The sequence below is a fragment of the Formica exsecta genome, unplaced genomic scaffold, assembly GCF_003651465.1.
Source record: "Formica exsecta isolate Colony F162 unplaced genomic scaffold, ASM365146v1 scaffold44, whole genome shotgun sequence".
Taxonomy (NCBI): domain Eukaryota; kingdom Metazoa; phylum Arthropoda; class Insecta; order Hymenoptera; family Formicidae; genus Formica; species Formica exsecta.
The window spans coordinates 90,627-97,963 of NW_021851634.1; positions in this window are offsets into that span (position 1 = coordinate 90,627).

The following is a 7,337-nucleotide window of genomic DNA, read 5'->3' on the forward strand; positions in this document are numbered from 1 at the left end:
ATTGTCAATCCTTGTTTGACATTATTTTGTTAATACAGTTTACAAAAAAAGACAAATACAAAAGTTATTTATTTATTAATTATAATATAATAGTGAATAATAAATAGCATTAAAAATATATTGATATTAATATATATTTTTGTACAATAATATAAAACTAGATATAACAAAATAAATTAATTTATAGAAATATAAAACATGATTAGTAGTAGAAAAAGTAAACAATAACTTACTTAACATAAACAATAACTAACTCTGAAATAAAATTGTATATAAGATTTTAATATAAACTGTAATATAGGTTCATAATTAAATTCTTTATATGAATATATAAAATGTAATATTTATTATATATTATATTTCTATATATTTTTATATATTATATTTTTATTTTGATAAAAAACAGCTTAGTTTTGTTTCTTTGTTTAATTTAATAAAAAAAATATATTTTGCACACACGTGCATACACACACACATACATACATACATATACATACATATACATATACATACACAACATATCATTATGTCAAACTATTCATCTTATATTATTATTTATATCTTATAGTAAATGGCACTTCGTGATTACTACGTATGTATGCTCGTAATATAGATTGTGTGCAAAAATTAAATGTGCAGTATTCTCATCCGTTTCTATCTTTTCCACGTATTATTTATTTATTTACAATTTACAAGATATACCTACAAAAGTATATATATAATAAAGAATAAAAAATAAATAAAAAAAAAATCACGAAAGGAAACTATTTTACATATAAAATGGTAATATTACATAAAAAAAAATTGTTTATTTAAAAAAAAATAATTAGGAATGTACTAAATAAAGAAAATATTTTGCGCATACGGATGCATGCGCGTACACACACACAAAACATATCTTACTTACAGATATTATAGAATAATAACTAAAAATACAGAAATAATTAGGAATGTACTAAATAAAGAAAATATTTTGCGCATACGGATGCATGCGCGTACACACACACACACACACACATAATTAGGAATGTACTCAATAAAGAAAATATTTTGCGCATACGGATGCATGCGCGTACACACACACAAAACATATCTTACTTACAGATATTATAGAATAACTAAAAATACAGAAATAATTAGGAATGTACTAAATAAAGAAAATATTTTGCGCATACGGATGCATGCGCGTACACACACACAAAACATATCTTACTTACAGATATTATAGAATAATAACTAAAAATACAGAAATAATTAGGAATGTACTAAATAAAGAAAATATTTTGCGCATACGGATGCATGCGCGTACACACACACAAAACATATCTTACTTACAGATATTATAGAATAATAACTAAAAATACAGAAATAATTAGGAATGTACTAAATAAAGAAAATATTTTGCGCATACGGATGCATGCGCGTACACACACACACACACACACATAATTAGGAATGTACTCAATAAAGAAAATATTTTGCGCATACGGATGCATGCGCGTACACACACACAAAACATATCTTACTTACAGATATTATAGAATAACTAAAAATACAGAAATAATTAGGAATGTACTAAATAAAGAAAATATTTTGCGCATACGGATGCATGCGCGTACACACACACAAAACATATCTTACTTACAGATATTATAGAATAATAACTAAAAATACAGAAATAATTAGGAATGTACTAAATAAAGAAAATATTTTGCGCATACGGATGCATGCGCGTACACACACACAAAACATATCTTACTTACAGATATTATAGAATAATAACTAAAAATACAGAAATAATTAGGAATGTACTAAATAAAGAAAATATTTTGCGCATACGGATGCATGCGCGTACACACACACACACACACACATAATTAGGAATGTACTCAATAAAGAAAATATTTTGCGCATACGGATGCATGCGCGTACACACACACAAAACATATCTTACTTACAGATATTATAGAATAACTAAAAATACAGAAATAATTAGGAATGTACTAAATAAAGAAAATATTTTGCGCATACGGATGCATGCGCGTACACACACACAAAACATATCTTACTTACAGATATTATAGAATAATAACTAAAAATACAGAAATAATTAGGAATGTACTAAATAAAGAAAATATTTTGCGCATACGGATGCATGCGCGTACACACACACAAAACATATCTTACTTACAGATATTATAGAATAATAACTAAAAATACAGAAATAATTAGGAATGTACTAAATAAAGAAAATATTTTGCGCATACGGATGCATGCGCGTACACACACACACACACACACATAATTAGGAATGTACTCAATAAAGAAAATATTTTGCGCATACGGATGCATGCGCGTACACACACACAAAACATATCTTACTTACAGATATTATAGAATAACTAAAAATACAGAAATAATTAGGAATGTACTAAATAAAGAAAATATTTTGCGCATACGGATGCATGCGCGTACACACACACAAAACATATCTTACTTACAGATATTATAGAATAATAACTAAAAATACAGAAATAATTAGGAATGTACTAAATAAAGAAAATATTTTGCGCATACGGATGCATGCGCGTACACACACACAAAACATATCTTACTTACAGATATTATAGAATAATAACTAAAAATACAGAAATAATTAGGAATGTACTAAATAAAGAAAATATTTTGCGCATACGGATGCATGCGCGTACACACACACACACACACACATAATTAGGAATGTACTCAATAAAGAAAATATTTTGCGCATACGGATGCATGCGCGTACACACACACAAAACATATCTTACTTACAGATATTATAGAATAACTAAAAATACAGAAATAATTAGGAATGTACTAAATAAAGAAAATATTTTGCGCATACGGATGCATGCGCGTACACACACACAAAACATATCTTACTTACAGATATTATAGAATAATAACTAAAAATACAGAAATAATTAGGAATGTACTAAATAAAGAAAATATTTTGCGCATACGGATGCATGCGCGTACACACACACAAAACATATCTTACTTACAGATATTATAGAATAATAACTAAAAATACAGAAATAATTAGGAATGTACTAAATAAAGAAAATATTTTGCGCATACGGATGCATGCGCGTACACACACACACACACACACATAATTAGGAATGTACTCAATAAAGAAAATATTTTGCGCATACGGATGCATGCGCGTACACACACACAAAACATATCTTACTTACAGATATTATAGAATAACTAAAAATACAGAAATAATTAGGAATGTACTAAATAAAGAAAATATTTTGCGCATACGGATGCATGCGCGTACACACACACAAAACATATCTTACTTACAGATATTATAGAATAATAACTAAAAATACAGAAATAATTAGGAATGTACTAAATAAAGAAAATATTTTGCGCATACGGATGCATGCGCGTACACACACACAAAACATATCTTACTTACAGATATTATAGAATAATAACTAAAAATACAGAAATAATTAGGAATGTACTAAATAAAGAAAATATTTTGCGCATACGGATGCATGCGCGTACACACACACACACACACACATAATTAGGAATGTACTCAATAAAGAAAATATTTTGCGCATACGGATGCATGCGCGTACACACACACAAAACATATCTTACTTACAGATATTATAGAATAACTAAAAATACAGAAATAATTAGGAATGTACTAAATAAAGAAAATATTTTGCGCATACGGATGCATGCGCGTACACACACACAAAACATATCTTACTTACAGATATTATAGAATAATAACTAAAAATACAGAAATAATTAGGAATGTACTAAATAAAGAAAATATTTTGCGCATACGGATGCATGCGCGTACACACACACAAAACATATCTTACTTACAGATATTATAGAATAATAACTAAAAATACAGAAATAATTAGGAATGTACTAAATAAAGAAAATATTTTGCGCATACGGATGCATGCGCGTACACACACACACACACACACATAATTAGGAATGTACTCAATAAAGAAAATATTTTGCGCATACGGATGCATGCGCGTACACACACACAAAACATATCTTACTTACAGATATTATAGAATAACTAAAAATACAGAAATAATTAGGAATGTACTAAATAAAGAAAATATTTTGCGCATACGGATGCATGCGCGTACACACACACAAAACATATCTTACTTACAGATATTATAGAATAATAACTAAAAATACAGAAATAATTAGGAATGTACTAAATAAAGAAAATATTTTGCGCATACGGATGCATGCGCGTACACACACACAAAACATATCTTACTTACAGATATTATAGAATAATAACTAAAAATACAGAAATAATTAGGAATGTACTAAATAAAGAAAATATTTTGCGCATACGGATGCATGCGCGTACACACACACACACACACACATAATTAGGAATGTACTCAATAAAGAAAATATTTTGCGCATACGGATGCATGCGCGTACACACACACAAAACATATCTTACTTACAGATATTATAGAATAACTAAAAATACAGAAATAATTAGGAATGTACTAAATAAAGAAAATATTTTGCGCATACGGATGCATGCGCGTACACACACACAAAACATATCTTACTTACAGATATTATAGAATAATAACTAAAAATACAGAAATAATTAGGAATGTACTAAATAAAGAAAATATTTTGCGCATACGGATGCATGCGCGTACACACACACAAAACATATCTTACTTACAGATATTATAGAATAATAACTAAAAATACAGAAATAATTAGGAATGTACTAAATAAAGAAAATATTTTGCGCATACGGATGCATGCGCGTACACACACACACACACACACATAATTAGGAATGTACTCAATAAAGAAAATATTTTGCGCATACGGATGCATGCGCGTACACACACACAAAACATATCTTACTTACAGATATTATAGAATAACTAAAAATACAGAAATAATTAGGAATGTACTAAATAAAGAAAATATTTTGCGCATACGGATGCATGCGCGTACACACACACAAAACATATCTTACTTACAGATATTATAGAATAACTAAAAATACAGAAATAATTAGGAATGTACTAAATAAAGAAAATATTTTGCGCATACGGATGCATGCGCGTACACACACACAAAACATATCTTACTTACAGATATTATAGAATAACTAAAAATACAGAAATAATTAGGAATGTACTAAATAAAGAAAATATTTTGCGCATACGGATGCATGCGCGTACACACACACAAAACATATCTTACTTACAGATATTATAGAATAACTAAAAATACAGAAATAATTAGGAATGTACTAAATAAAGAAAATATTTTGCGCATACGGATGCATGCGCGTACACACACACAAAACATATCTTACTTACAGATATTATAGAATAACTAAAAATACAGAAATAATTAGGAATGTACTAAATAAAGAAAATATTTTGCGCATACGGATGCATGCGCGTACACACACACAAAACATATCTTACTTACAGATATTATAGAATAACTAAAAATACAGAAATAATTAGGAATGTACTAAATAAAGAAAATATTTTGCGCATACGGATGCATGCGCGTACACACACACAAAACATATCTTACTTACAGATATTATAGAATAACTAAAAATACAGAAATAATTAGGAATGTACTAAATAAAGAAAATATTTTGCGCATACGGATGCATGCGCGTACACACACACAAAACATATCTTACTTACAGATATTATAGAATAACTAAAAATACAGAAATAATTAGGAATGTACTAAATAAAGAAAATATTTTGCGCATACGGATGCATGCGCGTACACACACACAAAACATATCTTACTTACAGATATTATAGAATAACTAAAAATACAGAAATAATTAGGAATGTACTAAATAAAGAAAATATTTTGCGCATACGGATGCATGCGCGTACACACACACAAAACATATCTTACTTACAGATATTATAGAATAACTAAAAATACAGAAATAATTAGGAATGTACTAAATAAAGAAAATATTTTGCGCATACGGATGCATGCGCGTACACACACACAAAACATATCTTACTTACAGATATTATAGAATAACTAAAAATACAGAAACATTCATTTGATGAAGCAAAAAAAATTATCTATTTTCTATGTTTTCACTGTTTGTGTGTGTGCGTCTGTGCGCATTAAGAAAAAAAGCAAACGTCCAGAAATATTGCACACGAGAGTATGCGCACGCACACACATACATACAACATACAACATATCATTATGTCAAGCTATTTATTATATATCTTACAGGTACAGAATAATAACTAAAAATACAGGTACATAATAATTAATATAGAAAATCATTTATAATATGACGAAGCAAAAATTTTATTCTTTTTTTTAATGAATACTCTGTATCTGTAGCTTTACATATTGATGTTGTGTGTGTTTGTGTGCATTAAAATAAAAACAGACAACAGACGTCCAGAAATATTACACACGCACGCACACATAGACACACACATACAACGTATCTTACAGGTATAGAATAATTAAAAATACAGAAAATCATTTATTTCATAAAGCAAAAAAAGTACCTATTTTTTATGTTTTCACTACTTGTGTATGTATGTGCATTAAAAAAAAAAAAGCAGACAGCAAACGTCCAGAAATATTGCACAAGAATGCGTACGCATGCACACATACACACAAACAACATATCATTATGTCAAGCTATTTATCTTATTATATATCTTACAGGTACAGAATAATAACTAAAAATACAGATACATAATATAATAATCAATATAAAAATTCATTTATAATATGACAAAGCAAAAATTTTATTTATTTTTCACATCGAATGTAATCAGATTAAATGATTTATATTGGAATCATTATCGAAAAAAAACTTATAATTTGAATAGTGGAAAGAATCTAAAGAATATTTACGAAACCTTTTTGATTTATTTGGCTCTGTACAGATTTGCTACAAATTTATTATTGTTAATAATACCATCGTATATTTGTATTTATTTACAGATGTTAACATATACTACAAAAAAGAATGATATACCTAAAAACTTACCTTTTTAAAAAAAGGTAAAAAAAAGGCGCCAAGTACACGCGCCACTTGTGAAGAACTATATTTATATATATTTATAAAATAGTGTTATTTTAAATTATTGAAAATAAAAACTTATAAAAATATTTTAACCCCAAAAAATGGTACAAATATATCCTACAAAAATAATGATATCAACAACTTGCGCCAACTGAAAATAAAAATTAAACAAATATTTTAACCGAAAACAGTTGTAAAT